This window comes from Staurois parvus, unplaced genomic scaffold (assembly GCF_062004578.1).
Source record: "Staurois parvus isolate SC_StPar_1 unplaced genomic scaffold, SC_StPar_1.0 ptg000458l, whole genome shotgun sequence".
Lineage (NCBI taxonomy): Eukaryota > Metazoa > Chordata > Amphibia > Anura > Ranidae > Staurois > Staurois parvus.
Genome location: NW_028318254.1, coordinates 342,717 through 361,620, shown reverse-complemented (window position 1 = coordinate 361,620; position 18,904 = coordinate 342,717). Strand labels below are relative to the sequence as shown.

The window sequence follows — 18,904 nt, the reverse complement described above, 5'->3', positions numbered from 1 at the left end:
ACTGGCAAAAAAAGGCGCAGGAGCTACTGAGGTGCATTTTTCACACATTTACAATTGTGGGCAGAATCTGGCCGAAACGCAATCCATTATATATCCCTTTTCAGAAAGCAGTAAGGATATTTTCACACTTTCTGTTGCAAAAATGCGGTAGAAACACATATGCGTTTTTGCTGCTTTCCTGATGCGTTTTGCACCTGTGAAAAAAGGACCTGTGACTCAAAAAATGCAACCTTGGGTGCGTTTTGATGCATTTTCAATGAGGAGGTGAGTTTTTGGCGTGTTTTTTTGTTTACCGCACCAAAAATGACTGACCAGTGTGAGGAGTTCCTCAAGATTTAATGGTCATGCATTTTCCTTTTCCTTTTTTTAGTGTAAAAATGAAAGAAAAACTGATCAGTGTGAAAGCAGTCGAAGCAGTATCACAAGTCTGAAGGGAGCTAAAGGTTTATGAAGGTACAGAGGATTGGCTATGGCCGCTCCTACACTCACAGTCCCTGAAGTACTGATCTCTCAGCTGTATGAGTCAAGCTTTAGGACCTGGGGCAGTCCCAGCAGGTTTCCTCCCAGTTCCTGAAAGCAGGGCGGGTGTGCTGGGCTCCTACACCTTCCTAGTGTCTGCTCTGTTCTACAGCTTTTCCATGTGATCCTTATTCCAGAGAACAAGCTGGGGTCAGGTTGGCCTAAAGGTGAGCTGGACAAGGTAAGTGGTCCTTGGAGGAGTCTTCAGTCTCCAGGCTGGAGGGGTCAGCGGGGAGGAAAGTTCAGTCTGCTTTCATCTGGGACAGCCATGGGGCTCCAAAAGCTTCTCCATTATTAATAGACTGGTTCCTGGAGAGAATATGGACTATTTCCAGGCTGATCGGGATCACAGGTAGACCCATCCCACCAGGCCAGGACTGGAGGGGCTCCAAGAAGGGAGAGAGATCCTTTTATATAGAAGAGATCCATTGTATAGAGTCAACTTCAACTCCACAGATTGTAGAATAGTGTGATCACACAAGGTGCTGTGGGGGGAAAGACAAGGGCCCTGGCCCCCTAACAGCTAGATTTTACCCTCTTCTGATGGCCATATGTGCTGTACATTGATCTTGGTACAAATGATTGCAAGCTAGTGATTTGCCATCAATGAGAATATCAAAGAATGCAACGCATACGGTATCAACAGGAAATGCAATCAGAAACAATCTAAACAAAAATATATAATTTAAACCGGTTGGCTGACATACATAGATGTTTGTTCGATCCATCAGGAACGATTAATAAAAGTCCGCCATGACCGATCAACTTGTCAAGATCAATGAAAAGCTTGCTAGATGGATTGATTGGAGGCTCTGTGGTTTACCATTCCTATTCAGTTTGATCATATTAGTCACATCAAATGATCGATCGGATGATTGTAATATTTGGGTGCATTGTAGGATAAATGTGACCTGACATGGTAGCAGTTTGGTTTTGGAATGACTACAAGCAGCTGGGACTAACCTTTCCTATTAAGGACCAGTGGGTGTGTGGGAACAATTGACAAATCCCTCAATTCTGCGGTTGATCACTTTTCAGAGGGCATTCATGGGCGGTGACGAGATAATATGTTGGATTTTTACCAGCTGGTTTAACCCCAAGAAGCCTACAACACAGTTCCGCAATTGTGCACATTGGATGCAGTTGTGGCGCGGTCCCATTCACTTAAATGGGTCGCATTCAGCAAGTGGTACTACCAACCAAACACAACTGGGGGGTAACATTTCTGATGTGACGCAGTATACAGCCTGATTTGGTTGCATATGCCTTTTGCGGAGGCCTTTGTAGTGTATTTGTTGTGCAGCAATCGCGCGCCTGCTACCTGCACTTGGGGTGTCATTTCCAAAATGCTCAGCAAAAACATGCATTTTCTGTGCACTTTGTTGCGTTTTTCCAGAAGCGCCAGGTATGAATGGAACATAATAGAACACAGCTGGCAAAAACAAAACTTGACATGGACATGGCACCACCTACTTGGAGTTTACATGTTCTCCCTCTGCCTGCATGGGTTTCCTCTGGGTACTCCAGTTTCCTCCCACACTCCAAAGACATGCTGGTAGGTTAATTGGCTCTGGTCTAAATTGGCCCTAGTGTGTGTATGTATGAATGTAAGATAGGGACTGGTGTGAAAGTACAATATATATGTAAAGTGCTGCATAAATTGATGACAATATATCAGTACCTGTAATAAATTAAAAATAAACTCCTTCCAAAACTGGCTTTACACTGTTCACACCTAAGCATTTTCTGACACATTTTGCAGAAACGCAGTATAGTCAATTTAACATGATTTCCTATGGGACATGTTCACGTCTCCATGTTTTTATCCGATGCGTTTTTTGAAAAGGGTCAGGGACTTTTTATTAAATGCCAAACATTGCATTTTTGGCTCTATAGACTTCAATGGAAATGCTGCAGAAAACCATGTATTGTGTTTTTACCATGTTTTTGATGTGTTTTGCGTTTTAAATCTGCCTAGCAACAAGAAAAAGAAAACTTCATCAAACTCAAGTGCAAAACAAAATGCAATACAGAAATGCCTCAAACGCAGCCTGCCTAGGAGTGAACCTAGACTTACATATGCTCAAGGGAAACTCCTTTTTGAGAGATGAATATTAGTAACCTTTATTGCAATTGGAAGGTTTGCTTTCATTATACTCACCTTAGTGTTCTCAGTGTTAGGGTCTGCATCCCCGGACCCCATTCAAACCTGAGCGATCTGAAGTGCGTTTTCCTGAAACGCTTCAATGCTCAGTATTGAGATTGGCATTACATTCAATGGTGAGCGTTGTGTTGCTTGAAAAAGCATGTGAGCTTCTGGCGGGCAGAGTTGTGCGTTTCGGTCCCTGTAGCCTTCCATGCATAATGCTGAATATTTTTTTTCTTTTTTCTCCTAGTAACTAGCTTCCATTGGGTGAAATATAAAATGCACTCCAGTCTAAAAACTTGGGTATAAATGGGAATAATATTAATGCTGTGAAAGCTTCTGAAGAGGATCATGTGCCAAGGGGATGGATGTAGCTTTGATGCCGCGTGCAGACTTCATGTATATAGAAGAGAACATTTGAATTTCAGGCAACACAGAAAGCCACGCCTTCCCCTTTTAATATTTATTTTTTCCCCCAATCAAATTTATTCCATGGTCTAATGCACTGGTCTCCAAACTGTGGCCCTAGGGCCTGATGTGGCCCTTTGCTTGCCTTTATCCGGCCCTTGGGGCACTGTTCCTCCCACTAATACAAGACACTGTTCTACCACTTGACACCAACAACGGGGCACCATTTTTCTCATTGACAGCAGTAATGGGGCACTCTTCCTCCCATTGATAGGACACTGTTCCTCCCTCTAATACGAAAATGTGGCTTTGATGCCAGGAAAATTTCCACTCCTGCTGGCCACAGTCCAGCCCCCCTAAAGTTTGAAAGGCAATAAACTGGCCCCCTTGTTTAGAAAATTTATAGACCCCTGGTCTAATGTGCATTCCATATAACTCCTTCTGCTGTCGCTCTTCTCTATTTCTGTGTGCTGCTTTTAGCAAGCAGTTATGGTACTTTTGGTTGCCAAAAAAGGCTTGCTGAAGGAGATTGTACAATCAGATTGTATAGTGTATGGCCAGCTTTAAGGGCAAGTTCACACTATTTTTTTTCTCTGCATCCAAAACGCACAAAAAGTAGGTTATGGTTGTCAATGTCATAGTTCACATCAGTGCTTGCAGTTCTGGTTGCAGAAAAAAAAGTAGAACATGCTGCATTTTTTTTTTCTGCACAGAACTACACTGGAACGCATCAAAATGTACCAAAAACGTACTGGAATGCACATGTCCCTACTTAAATTGGAAAAGAGGGGGGGGGGGAAATGAACTGGAATGCATAAAAATGCACGAACACGTAAAAAAAAAAACGTGCATCTGGACTGCATTTCTCTAAGGTGAACCAACCCTCAAGCAGAGGCCCACAAATACCTCTGCTCCAGCGATGGTACGCTGCTCCCTGGCTTCTTCAGGCGCAGTCTTTGGTCATCTCGATTGGCCAGTGTGGAATGATGTAACTCCAACGCATGCATGCGGGGCTTCGATCATCCCAGCACCAACGCATGCCAGGAACCTACCCTGACCTGCGCATGTTTCTCCTAAACATGGTATGTTTGTCTGTGGTTGTCTTTTCTGCAATACAGAGCTTGCCTGCTTGCTGTTCTTCACTTTAGCTCCAGTTCTAAAGCAAGTCCTATGGCATGCTGGGGCTTGTAGTTCCTCAGCAGCTCTCTTGAATGACTTGACTGTATCCTAAAGTAGCACAAAGCTGGCCCAGTTCCCGCTCTGCCCCTGTCTTTGTTTTATCGCCTTACGTCACTTCTGTCTGGAAAATGCCGCACTTGCTGGGGGGTGAAGTCATGGTTGACCTGTTGTAATGGCTGCTGCTGCGTTTTAATGGGAATACTTGAAATACTTGAGAGAGCAGGCATTTGTTGGGATCTGGCTCAAACTCTGCAGTATCTCGCTGATGCCATCACAAATCAATGGAGGCTTAATGAAGAGAAGATGCTATCTGCCTGGCTTTCATTGTGATCCTCTTGCTTCAATGCTTTCAGATAACGATTTATGATGAAATCCTCGTGATTGCTTGTTCCATGGATCGCATATGTTATCAGCACACTCACAAGTTTCTCTTATTGTACGATCACGTAGATAATGACCGTACAATAGAAGCAATGCTCACTCCAAAACCAAAAAGTAATATATTGCAGCTTGACAATCATTCGATGTGGCTGCACTAGTTTTCTTTTTTAGGCTTTTTTCTCCCCTGAGTCCCCTCTGTTTTCACCTGGTCATCTGGCCAGTAGCACACCTCCTGTATTAAGGTGCCCCCACTCTGGATGAAGGAGCACAGGGGCACCTTTTGGACAGCAGCATTGTCAGTCTGGGGGAAGTGTTGGATGGACTAGCAGATTTAAATAAGCTAACAAATTGAAGTCAAACTCCAGCTAATAGTTTTATAAGCCATTAAAACAGTTTTTTTACTTTTGGGATAAAGGTTTGACATAAATAAAATGGATCTTTGCAAACATCCCTGTCAGTGTTAAATGGTTTGTCTCCTGTCCAGGGGCAGACTGACAACTTATGGGGCCCCCGGGCAATAGGGGATCATGGGGCCCCTGTGTCCTTGCCCACACCCAAAAAAGCCTATAAAAGGTACCAGGGGCATTTTATGGGGCCCCCTACTGACCCCGGGCCCTCCGGCATTGCCCGAGTGCTCGAATGGTCAGTCCACCCCTGCTCCGGTCTGTAACTGACATTCTACTAGAGAGCTTGTTCTTTTGAAAAACAGATTTACTGACTGGATCACCAGATGAAAATAGAAGAGAACCTAAAAAAAAAGGAATAATGCAGCCACAGCACATAAGCGTTTCGGAAACATGCTGCAAATAAATGTTGTGCTATTAATTACTGATGGCACCTCAAGTACGTGTAGCAGATGCACATTTTGCCGCACTGCAAACACGTGGTGAAAAAAATGTGCCACACTCTTCTCCATAAAAAGGTTCTGATGCATCTTTGGAGGAGTTTGTCATGCATAGGGCAGCCCATTCAAGCACAAGGCTGCCCTATCTCCAACAAGCAAAAACACTTGAAAAGCGAGTTCCCTGTAGGAATAAGGCCACCTCACCACCTGTCAAACACCCTCTGTAAAGTAATGTACCAGAGACCACTTTTCAGAGGTGCACAAAGGCTGCTGCACGTGAGAATGAGCCCCAAAGCTGACCATTGCAAATTAAATCTCAGATTTTTGCTGAATCAGTTAAAATTTGTTCTGTAGGTTTCCCCTTTGGCACCACTGAGCTCGACAAAAGTCCAGTTTTTGTTTTTTTCAGGTGACCTATTGAAGCAGGTGAGCAGAACATTCTCGGTCAGACAGCATGCCTCCAATCAGATGGCAATTGTTCTTATGTAGGAGTTCTGAACCTTTTTATGGAGGTACTTGATGACTGATTTGCGGTCATATTGGCTGCTCACCAGCAACTCTGGGGTCCTGCGGGACCCCAGCAGGAATTTACTAAATGGGCACACCAAACCAGCTTGTGCGGTTCTTTAAAAAAAATTTTTTTTTTTTCAACAGGCAATGCGTTTCTGGGTTCACATGCTTTCAAAACTTTAGTAGGCTCCAATCATATGCAGGCATTGTTTGGGAATTCTGACAGCTGTGATTGTTGGCTATTGGAGTACAATAGCCAGCACTGTGGATTCGTCCATTTCACTGTTTAGTGTGGATGGGGCAATCGAATGCTTTCTCTCGTGTGTGTGTGTGTGTGTGTGTGTGTGTGTGTGTATTTTGTAAATTGACGGCGGTATACAAGTACCTGTAATAATAAGTGATAGGAATGAGTCTGCCCTTACTGTAGTCACATCATAGACCTATGAATAGTAGATGATTGCTAAGGGGGATCGCACACTGCATCAATGTCGGATAATAGATGAGTGTTCCGTTTGCCATTCATTCACCAGGTCCTTAGGACACAGAGCGCTCTAAACAGAGCTCTTTTCATACAAATGTCAGCTCTTGTTTCCTCCCCTCCCTTTTCTACCAGTTCTCCAGTTTAGCAAGTTCTCGCAGGAAAAGTGGAGGTTCTCGTAGAAGAGCTATGTCTATATATTTGCATATAATTAGTTTCAAATGGTGTGGGGTTTTTTTATTTTTTCTGCAGATAATCTTTCATCATACGCTGAGTATTGAGAATTGTCCTGGATTGTGACATGTTTACTTCCTGTTGTGTCATAGGGACTGGAATTGAGGGTAGTCTCTACTGCGGGGACACCTGTAGATTTTTCTTATGTTTGAGGGGTATAAATTGATCTCAATGGCTGACTTTTTTTTACTTTTACTTTTGCTTGCTATGTTTGGACCCATTACACATGGCTACTGGGTCCGGGCTTCTGGTGTGTGCCTGATCCTTAAGCGGCAGTTCACACCAGAACACGCACGCTTTTCCTGCACTGTGTTCAAAATACACTGAACTTGCAATCTGCAGTGGATGTCTGTGCAATGTTACCGACACCCCAAATGCAGGTCACAAATGTAGTATCTGCTTGCACTGGATCACATGGTACTTCTGTACCATACGATCCGGTTGCTCTGCGTTTTGTGAAGTAGTACATTGCTGTGGTCTGCTGCGATTTCAGACCATTCGAATGGACGAGCTAAAATCGCACTGCACCCAGATCACACAATGCGATCTGTACGATTCATGGTGTGAACCAGTCCCAAAAGTGAAGTTTAGGTATGGATGTTTTTGAATGGTTGGTCCAGCTTGGATGTACAGTATATACTCTACCAGTGGGATTCCTGCAGAAGCTGGAAATCACTGTAGTAGTCACTGCCACTCCAGTGGTCTCCACTAGTTTCTGGGTTCCTGCCTAGTTTCTGCCCTACTGCTTGGTCACACCGGGGTCGCTTGCATGGCATGGACACCTTTCAGAGAACACTTTTTCTGCTTTTTCTCAATCGATTCAAAGTTGCCTCTGATTGGCCGACCAAACCCCACTCTCTGCCCCCAGTCATTGTAATGGACGCACAGTAACTCCAAATAAGAGTGATCCTGTGTCCCGGGACATAACCTGGGACACAGCATGACTGGGACTGATGTCCAAGGTGCCAGACTGTCAAATCCAGAACAGATCTCTGAAGTTGCCTTGTCGTTTTTTTTTTTTTTTTCTTCTTCTCCCCTAACCCGTATGATGTACACATCTCCCTTTTTTTTTTTTTTTTTTTTTTGAATTCTCATTTCCCAAGGGCCTGACTAGCCTTCCCTGTATAGCTGCCAGTTGGCCTGTGTTTTGCAAGGCGGTCCTGATGTGTTCACACATGTAAGGTGATTTGTATCTGGTTTGTTTCCTGTTTGACATTGCAGGGTACTTGGTCTTCTGTTTATACAATCACTAGATTTCATTTTGTTTTTGGTGTTCCTACTGGGTCATGTTTAAGTACAATGTCCTGTCACCTGTATTCCAAGTGTGACCACTATGGGGAGGGGGGATTTAAGACTAAATATGGGGCTGCCAATTAGCTTCTAAATTCAGCTTGTGCAGTTGGTCTTTGAAAATGAAAGAGAGAAGCTGATTGGTTACTATGCACAGCTGCTCCAGTCTTAGTAAATTCTCCCTGTGTGTTCTTATTCTGTGCAAATGCATGCTGCACAAGTAGTACTCATCTTGTTGGCTGGGTGTCATTCTCATTGACCCTGGACAGTTCTACCCTCTGTCGTGACCAGGGCTTTTTTTTTTTTTTCTTTTTTGCTATTTAGCTTTCTTTTGGTAGTATTTGGGGTTTTTCTTTAAAATCAATATTTTCTACTTTCTGCTATAAAACCTATGCGATAAAATCAGATTTCTTCATAAATTTAGGCCAAAATGTATTCTGCTACATGACTGTAGTTAAACATCCCATTAAGTGTATATTGATTGGTTTGTGTGAAAGTTATAGCTTCTACGTGTGTGTGTGTGTGTGTGTGTGTGTGTGTGTGTGTGTGTGTGTGTGTGTGTGTGTGTGTGTGCGTGCGGCTATAGGCACCATGCTGGTAATGGTGGTGATCAGTGACCTGTAAGTGGGACTATGATAGTGTGGCGGCCAATCTGGCACCAACAGACACTGGCTGGGAGGGACACTGATGCAGTGTATGATCCTAATATGGTGATCAATGATAATACAGTACATTGTCCTAATGACACTGGCTGGGAGGGGGTTAACATGTAGGTGTGATCAAAGGGTTAACTCTGTGCCTAACACCTGTAATGTGTGCTGCTTTTACTCAGATCAGGCTGTTTTGTGTTTGTTTTTTTTTTGGGGGGGGGGGGGCTTTTTTTCCCCCTCTTGAGTTGACTTCAGGGAGAAGAAACAGTCAGATCACTGCTCTGTGAATTTTGTAAACACGGAACTCTGCGCCGTGATTAGAAGATAAACATTAAGCGAGCGCTGCAGAGCACAAAGCAGCTGAAACACCAAGGCAACCAAAAAAACCTTTAAATAAATAATATAAAAGATGGGTGCAGCGCTAAAAGTCAAATATGTAAAATTCTGAATATGGACAATATTATTGCATACAAGGTGCTGATCATAATAAAGTGACAGTGTTGGGACATATGAAAATACAAAGTGCATAAATGAGAACCACGGACAGTGGTTAAAGTGATGTGAATGTCCAATATTATTGAACGTGAGGATCATAAGATCTCCAAGAAGTGATCAAATTCTTTATCCGGAGTGGTAGATAAGGTGACCGTATGCATACCCCCTATGACTAAGTGCCCTTGCACGAAACACGTAAGAGGAACTACAGTGCCCTGACGTCACGCTGCCGCTGGCAGCCATCATTTGGATACATGGTCAGTTTTTTTTGTTCTGTCATTGCACCCTTATTTGGGAATAAACATTCCTCTGGTAAACAGTATTATACTATGTTGCATTCTTTTTTGGGCTCCCTGTGAGCCTCACCATTTGCAGAAGCCCATCCTAGAGGAGACCTGGTGTTGCTGGTACCAGTTGGAGGACGCTGAAGGGAGCTGGAATCTGACTATCTTCTAGAGTGGATGCTATGGCTGATCTGATGAGACAGTTTATCTCAAATGCGTGAACAATTTGCGCATCTGGTGTCTGCGCTGTGATTGGCCACAGCCGATCAGCAGGTATAGAGCCAAAATCATAAAAACCTGTAACCTTCTGGCCTGTGCTGTGATTGGACACAGTGTGGGTCAGCAAGGGGCACATACACATGACCAAAAATCTGAACAGGCAGCAGTGTATGGGTTTATTGTGTATCCTGTAGCTGCCGCCCGCCTGCAGTAAATTTGCTGTGGACGGGCAGCAGTCAGATAAATAATTTTTTTATCATTTTTCTGCTTTTGTAGCACTAATTGTGTGTCCTGGAACTCATTTCTGACCCCTGTTCCCATTTGCTAAGAGCTCACTTGCACCAACATGGTCGCTGTGACTCCTCAAAGGTACACATGCAGGCACATGCATTTCATTAGGGCCGCCCGTTTATTTGAATGTGTTGCCTAATGACCCAACATGAACCAAGAATTGTGCATGCAACATTTTCAGCCATGTACCCCAACGCATGGTAGTGCAATGGCAAATGTGCTGCGCTGCAATGCAGGTGAATTGTTGGGGTTCTGAAGAGCCATTTAGAATAAATGACACCGCTACACACCAATGCTCTTAAGGCATGTAATTGTACGTTGCAGTAATGTGCAATGGTGCGAGCTTTTAAAACTGTGTGTATTTGCTCAACTTTTTATTTTTTTCTCCTGTACAAATGAAATAGTTGATCCCTTGTTGTTGTGCACATTAGGGCCACACTGCCTGCATGCTAGACACCCCATTTTAGCGTGAGCTGCTGTCAGTTTTGGGCTGCGGTGACGCACACTGCAGTGTAGTGCATCATGCTGTGTTGCAGCGTAAACAGGACACATAGAAAACACTTGTTTTCTATGTACCCCAGTGGTGACTGTTTATCCAGTGCGAAAGAATGCCAGTCTCAGCAGTAGTATGAATGAGCCCTTAAGCTGTTTTTCTGCTCTTTCCTTGCCGCCCTATAAATTGTTCTCAAAGACTATTCGTTTAGTTCTGGATTAAAATTTGGACAAATTTTCCATTTGGAGATTTGGATGAATCCGAATTACAATAGTAATGAGTTTTAAATGAATCTAAAATAATACGAAATTCAGCCGAAATTCGAATTGATTTGAAAACCGATTTGAATTTGAAAACAAGAATAGAATACAATAGAACATAAAATAGAGGATTAGAAAATAAAAGAACAAAATAAAAAAAATAGAACAGAATACAGTAGAAAATAAAGGAAAATAATCCATTAGAATAGAAAATCAAAGAATTGAATAGAAAGGAATACGTAAGTTTAGAATAGAGAATCAAAGAATAGAATAGTATAGAAAAACAATAGAATATAACTGCTTTCCGAAATTTGAATTTTGAATAGAATGAATTTATACTCGAAACCGAATAACAGAATATAAAATAATATACAAGAATAGATTAGAAAAGACTAAAATACTTTACAAATAATTGTGAGCTGTGCTATGGTGACATGAGTAGTGATAAACAAAGGCACTGTGAAAATTTTGCTGAAATTAGAAATTTCCAATGTGGTCACACAGTTCTTCATATAGCCCATATACCACCAAAAAACACATGGATTGTGGATTATGGATTGTAACATTAGAACTGTTTTTTGAATCTGTTTGAATTCGGTTAAACAAAATTCTCGAAAAATGAATTAAACAAATTTAACTAATTGAACAAAACAATATTAGTCAAATCGAAACAAAATATTTTTTTATTTTTTCCATTTTGCATGTATATTGCTCTCACTGGTGTGCGTTGTGTAGAGGCAGCGTGATCCATTACAATGTATCACACTGTTATTAGTTTTGTAACCTTTATCGATGTGTAACTTCATCCAAGTTTGTGCACTGCAGCACCTTGCCGAGCAGCACCTTGCCGAGCAGCACCCTGCATAAAAAATGCTGACATGCTGTATATTTCTGCTGCGTTTTGATGTAAACAGTTGTTCCCTATGTGTCCTTGTGTTGTGTCTGCAGATCAGTGCCATTCAGCAGATACAATGAATGAGCCGTTGGAGATCTGCTTTGTGGGGTGTGGAGTATGTAGTACACGGACAGCCTCTTGCTGTATGCGGCGTAGTCCTCCGGCACTAGTGTGCCCTGTACAGTGTCTGCAGGGAGCGGAGTGGGGAGGGATGGACATGGACTCCGTCCAGCTCACACGGATGGATTTCACCAATGATCTTTGTCAGTGACTGCGATTGTTGGAGGACACAATACAACCAGTCTGCCCCTTCATCCCACTCCAGCAGTGTGAGACCCATAGGAGGTCTCTGAAAGTTTCCGCTTAAGGATCCGTTCTTTATTGTGTGTTCCAGTAAACCTGGAGGTGGCCAATGCTGATCTCCGCTGCAGGAAATGCTGCCTACCTGGCTTTCAGGCAGATTCATTCTGAGCCACTGACCCAGAACTGGCCTTCAGATCAGGAGTTCTGATTTCAGATGGAGCCATCTCTGTGCAGGTATCTCACAGGGTCACCTTCTACTTTATATGTCAACTTGGAAGACAAAATCACGTATCAAACATTTGTATAACAGATGATTTTGCACAAAGCAGCTCTGATCCACCCCCCACCAAGTGCCCACCACAGGCAGCCGCTTGCTAAAGGTGCACTCATGCATGGTCGATCCCCAGCTTCACTGTGTGCATCTATTGATGCACACAGTGCGGCTCAGCCCTGCCTCCACTTCTTCATCACTTGATTTGATTGACAGCAGCAGGAGCTAATTTCTCCCACTGATTCCAGTGAGGAGAGAGAGAGCAGTGTTGCTGTTCTCAGGCACAGTGCTGGATTGAGATCAGGCCCAGGTAAGTATTTAGAGGGGAGGGGGGGGAGCTGCATCTAAAGAGGTTTTTTGCCTTAATGCAGAGAATACATTAGAGTAAAAACCTTTTAGCCTTTACAACTTTAATGTCTGCAGGCTTGTTTGTGTGACAGTGCTTGGCGCTTGTCTAAAAATCGATCCATGGTAGATCATTCTTCAGAGGAGTTTTTTGATTCTGATCTGTCACCTCTTTACTACCTGCTTTAACCCTAAAAATTCTGGTTTGCTGCAACTGCGGCATGGCCCTGTGCGGCTGCAGTTTAGGCAGGTGGCCAGGGGACAGTAAAACTGCTCCTCAATGCTTGCGTTTACAGCCTGCCCCTACCCTGGCCACCCATGTGAACAAGCCCTGGCACAGGTCAGCCACTACTGAATCCTCTCACCTTGTAACTTGCCACAAAGTTGTAACAAAGCAGTCTGATCACTGGGGGAGGGGAGACTGAGGAAATGCTTCCTCTGGCCTGCAGCATGGCGATGACATCTCAGCCTAGGCAAAGTCACTGGAGCAAAAGGACTGCTTTTTAACGATGAAGAGAACACTGCTCTCTATGATTAAAAAAAAAAATGCTGCTGATATATATTGTGACATCAACTGCACCACCACAGCGTGCAGAGAACATAGGGGCAACCGTGAGGCCAAAATTACCTTCTAAAAAGAGAACAATTCTGCACCAGGGGTGGACTGACCATTTGGAAACTCAGGCACTGCCCGAGGGCCTGGGGGTCAGTAGGGGGCCCCATGAGATTCCTCTGGTACCTTTTTCATAGGCTTTTCTGAGTTTGGGCAAGGACACAGGCCCCATGATCCCCTATTGCCCGGGGGCCCCATGAGTTGTCAGTCCGCCCCTGCCTGACACATAACCTGCCAATAGACCCCCAAAACAAAAAGCTGAAAATGACCTTAAAACTATGGGCTGCAGCACCTTGTTGCCAAGACTGGCATCGGCAGAGGCCTGAACATCCACCCAGTATTTTTTTTATTTATATTTTTTTTTTTCATAGGCTTTTTTGAGTTTGGGCAAGGACACAGGGGCCCCATGATCCCCTATTGCCCGGGGACCCCATGAGTTGTCAGTCCGGCCCTGTTCTGCACTGCTGAAAATAATTAACAAAAAAGAAAAGTCAAATCTCTGTTTATTTTATTGAGGAAATCCTAATGACACGTCTTAGAGTACAGAACCACATGCACTGAACACGTAAGCATGAGTAAAAACATTTACAATTCCCCCGAACAGCCCCATCCATCCATCAGTCAGTTAATAAATAAGCTGATTAGCAACTCAGATTCTTACAATGGAGTGACCCAGGTAACAAGTGCATATAATAAATACAGGTCCCAACACATAAATATATAGAGTGAAGTATAAAATACATTATGTACACCCTAAAGTAGTGACGCACCGATATAGCAGCCACCGGAAATTATTGTCCAAAAAGAGGGTTATCACCGTTCTGTTACTAAAATAAAAGGTGCTGATAATTGCCGTGGTGTGGTTATTGTTCAGCATATTTTAAGTGGTTTTTTTTTAATATTTCATTTTAGGTTCTGTCCAATTTTTTTTGTTGCTTTTAATAAGTTATTTTACTGGATTGTGTGTGGTGTGTGGGTTTTTTTTTTTTTTGTTTAACTAAAAAGTTAAATCTAATATACACTATATTTGGTTTTCAGCCATGTGCATTCTAAATTTTGTGTTTCGGTCCAGAATTTTCATTGATGCACCACTGCCCTAAAGCATGCCATAGATGTGTAGAGAAAATTCAGATAGAACTTTCATTAGATTTTCGTATAAATTGTGTTCCTGTTGGAACGATTGTTTTGTTTTCCTCGTACCGCCATCAAAACTGGACAAATGAACATGTTAGAAAATATTTTGCTCTGAAAAAAAAATCTCCAATTGTCAATAGGGGACTTGTTTGAGAAAAAAATAAAAATGAAATGTGCATGAGCAGAAGAAATCGATTGCAGCATTTTTAATGCGTTTTTATGCATCATGCATTTTTCATGTGGGTCAATAGAAAACTAGTTCGGCATATTACTCGGTGTCAGAAAATGCATCGTGCGTTTTTATGCATTACCAATGTCCCAAAATGCATGAAAGCGAGGACCTGTGTTTTCAAAAACATGCTGCAGAGATATGAATAACCTCTGTATATTGCCTATGATTTCTGCATTTTTACTGTGTTCCAACGTGTGCATTAAAAAGTGAATGCGGGAACAAAGCCTTATAGCAGGACTTGACAAATCCCAGGTTTCCATGGCGACTAGAAAAGTCGCGTCCCATTGACGTCAGTGCCAAGTCGCGTCCCATTGACGTCAGTGCCAAGTCGCGTCCCATTGACGTCAGTGCCAAGTCGCGTCCCATTGACGTCAGTGCCAAGTCGCGTCCCATTGACGTCAGTGCCAAGTCGCGTCCCATTGACGTCAGTGCCAAGTCGCGTCCCATTGACGTCAGTGCCAAGTCGCGTCCCATTGACGTCAGTGCCAAGTCGCGTCCCATTGACGTCAGTGCCAAGTCGCGTCCCATTGACGTCAACTGAAAAATTCCTGTCGGTGGCAATCCTATGTGAACACTTATCTCCGCATGCCACTCATTTGCAAGTCTAGACTGCACTGCTACAAACTCGCACAGGACCCTTTGTGTGAACCACTTCAACAGGAACATATAATCTCTAGCCTCTCATGGAAATCTGTGAGTTTGAAGACTGATTCAGGATCACATATGTGTCAACCAGGTCAGCTCCATTCACACCTGGGCATTTCAGAGTGCAGCAAAATCACTGTGATCGCAAAATGCAGGTTCAGGTGCCATTATTTTCAATAGCACCTAAAACATATTGCGGTTATGCAATGATTTTTGTGTAGCAAATCACATTGTGTGAAGCTTGTCGCCCAAAAGTTGCTCTGCCCCGGGCGTTGACGACCCATGCTACGCTAAAAAAAAAAACCTGGATTTTTTTTTTTTTTTTTTTTTTTTTTTAGCTGGCTGCTAGGTTCAAAGCAAATTTATCAGGCCCTGTCTTAGAGTAATGGTTCCCAAAGCGTGTGGCACAGACGACTGGTTCAGTTGGCTGGTTGCCATACTTATGCCAAGTCTTTGATGCCAGGTAGTTCATGCTACCTTGTTGGTAACACCATACTCTTCAATGCAGAGCAGGGCCCGGGGCCATTTCCTGACTCTACAGCATGAGAACAGGGATGGGTGTTCTATTGTTCTCTATGTGAGGCTCCAGCTGTGACTGGTAGATGATTAACTCTGTTCTCAGTAATCGCAGCCCTACCCAGATCTCTTCCTTGACGTTCCTATGACATGGAGATTTGTGGGTAGACCTGATCATCACAGTAAATGCAGTCATGTTATCGCTGGTAACTCAGCTTGAATCCTGGGGATGCCTGCCTAAAGAGTAACTCCATTTTTGTTGAGGAAAAAACTATCCTCTGGGTGATCAAGGTACATTGCAGGGATTTTAACAAAGTTTGCTGCAAATGTCTGCCATTCCTTGCTCTGAAGAAATAGCTCTTTGCAAGACCATGTAATATACAGAGTGGTTCTGAATGGGAGTGATTGGGACAGCACTTTGTTCTGATTAGAAAAGTTGCAGTGCCTGCATCCCTTCAGAAATGAAGTCTAGGTTCGCACCTAGGCGTTTTCCGTTGCATTTTTCAGAAACGCACAGCACTCCATGTAACATGATTTCCTATGGGACAGGGTCACATCTCCACGTTTTTACCCGGCTCCCAAATAGCAGCAGTGTATTGCAGGAACCTTTGTGTCCAAAGTCATAGTGCAACTTTTCTGCTTGAGTGTAAAATCACATCAGCCGCACTACATTAACAGAACTGTCATACTTTCCAATTAGTAACAAAAAACAAAAAAAAAAAGTGTGTTCAAAAAATGCAAACTTTGTGGGGGAAAAAATGCATAAACTGCAACCATGGATGTGATCCTAGCACTATACGGAACCTGTATAATTGCTCTCCGGAGACCTGCAGTTGCTGTGTACAGCTGCCCATTGGGACTAACTGGAAATGCATGTGGTTATGTGATGGGGGTTGTGTAAGGACACCACATGGGCACAGTGGCGGCACTACCAGGGTTGCTAAGGTCTCTTTTGGGCCCTGGTGTTCTGCCCTTATGGGGGGGCCCCAAGACAGCAGGAAGGTGGCCCGCTACAGAACATGTGAAAGGGTCCCACTTCGGGACCATAATACGGGGCCTTGCTGTGAGAGGTAAGGACCCCGCTCTGAAGGGGGAGGGCTCAGGGGGACCTTTCATGGTTTTTTTGAACTGGGGCCCTGAAGGTTCTAGTTATGCCTTTGCATAGACGTATGCTTTATATGCACACACTTCATTCAAAGCCCACAGTCACTAGTCCAGTATTTCAACAGTGGTTGGCTCCAGCTTTCAGAATGCAGTGGTCTGCAGAGGGAAATGTCTATCTGCACTGTAAGCATGGAAGAAGGGGTCTGTAGAAGTTTTCAGGTGTATGGCCAGCTTTCCATGCTGCTCTCTTCCCTATTACCATACATGTGATGACAGGTTCTCTTTTACCCAGTATAGAGATCTTGACAATCTGCCACCCACCTCAACCGTGGCCATCCGCCACCCACCTCAACCGTGGCCAATAATTCAGAGAAGACTTGTTAGAAGGTGGTGATCTCCTCCACATGTGACCGGTAATTGAAGAGCTTTGTGGAGGGCAGGAGAGGAGGGGAGTCTGCTGACCCATGACACTGATTGCCTGATGAGCTGTGCTGAGGGAGAGTCATTGGCTGGGCTGTGTGCCCTCTGGGGGTTTTGTCACATTGGAGGACCAGTTCACACCACAAAAACCTAAAAGATCTGTTCCCGATACATTTCTGCATGCACGTTTTTTATGCCTTTCTGGATGCGTTTCAGATGCTTTCTCTGGTGTGTTTTTGATGCGTTTTACAGTGTTCTGTGCAAAAAGAAAATAATGCAGCATGTGGTTTTTTTTTTTGTTTTTTTTTTTCTGGAACCAGAGCACACCGGAACTGCTGGCACTGTTGTCAACTATGCCATTGAAAACCATGTAACCTACTTTCTATGCATTTTGGATGCGCAGAAAAGAGCACTGTTACCGGGAACCTAGACTGTAGTAGGTGCGCACTGAGATCTGATGGTCAGTCCGCTCTGCATCCCCTTCCAAACCCCCCCCCCCCCCCATCATCTCACTACTCAGCACCCCCAACCACACAGCACACCTAGTGGTGGAGAGGATGGAGCCAGACAGGTCTGGACACTTTAGCCTTGTTAGCCAGAGAGAGCCTATCAGGAGGCTCTCTCTGGCTATCAGGAGGCTGCAAAGTGGCCTCCTGATAGGCTCTCCCAGGTGCAGCGCTCGGCTATTAAAAGTGGAGGGCAGGGTTTGCCAGCTACAATAAAAGTGGAGGAGGCAGAATGGGGCATTGGGGGGGGGGGGGGGGGACAAGCATGGCCTGATTGAGCAAATCAGGTGCATGTGTGGCACCCCATTATCGCTACACTTCTGCCCACCCTGTGCCCCATTAGCACTTAACGTCTGCCCATTTTGCGCCCCATTAGCGCCTAGATTCCCACCCTGCACCCCATTTGAGCCTAATTTCTGCCTACAGCGCCCCATCCTGCTTCTCACACTGTAGTACGCAAACACCGCCCACCACTTCTAGAGCTAAAGTACTGCCCAAAATGACTTGAAGGGAATGGCAAATCTCCGCCCATGATCAATTCTAGGGGCGGTGCTCTGGTTCTAGAATTGCTGGGCGGGGTTTGTCTGTAGTGGTGAGAGAAGCGAGTCGCAAGATGTGTGCTGATAGCTTAGTGCAGTCACACCTTTACCTCTAGTAACCACACTTCCCCCTGACCTGTGGGGGGCGGAGCACTGCCAAAATATGGGTGGGCATTCTTCCTTGCTTCTTCCTGATTTGCCAATGTGGAGCTGGACGGGTACAAGTTAGGTTGTGGTTGGTGTGAATGTAGTGCAGGTTAGGGGTAGAGAGGAAGTGTGTCACGTTACTATTTAGACCTCATAGAGCTGGGCTTGTCATACAATCTGCATGGATATACCATTCCCTCCTATGAGCCTATGGCTGGGCTTAAGGTAGATGTCTGGTATTGCAGCTTCAACAGCTTTTTATGTTCATCCGGTCCTGGTTGCGCTGCTGTACAGTGACATGTGACCCTGTACAGTGGCATGCGATAAATGCAGTGTTTTGTATGTTATTACAGAACACTGCAGCCTAGCTCTGTGCTGCATTGCAGTGTGAATAGGACGTCTAGAAAATAATTGTTTTTTTTCTGTGTCTCCTAGCAGTGACCAGCATTCTTCCAGCATTGAAGAATATGCACTGTATGTGAATTGGCCCTAAGAGAGAGGCCTGGTGCGCACACACGCTTGGCAGTTGGGCCCCTCTCACAGCTCTGGTCTC

General features: G+C 44.2%; 1 protein-coding gene across 1 annotated transcript in view; it reads left to right on the top strand.

The window, feature by feature from the left end:
• Nucleotides 1–582: 582 nt before the first annotated feature.
• The window catches only part of TMEM51 (transmembrane protein 51), a 56,134-nt gene continuing 37,812 nt past the window's right edge, over nucleotides 583–18,904 (top strand). The window contains exon 1 of the mRNA XM_089688886.1: nucleotides 583–700. The gene's annotated coding sequence lies outside the window, so the exon portion shown is untranslated. The remainder of the gene's footprint in view (nucleotides 701–18,904) is intronic.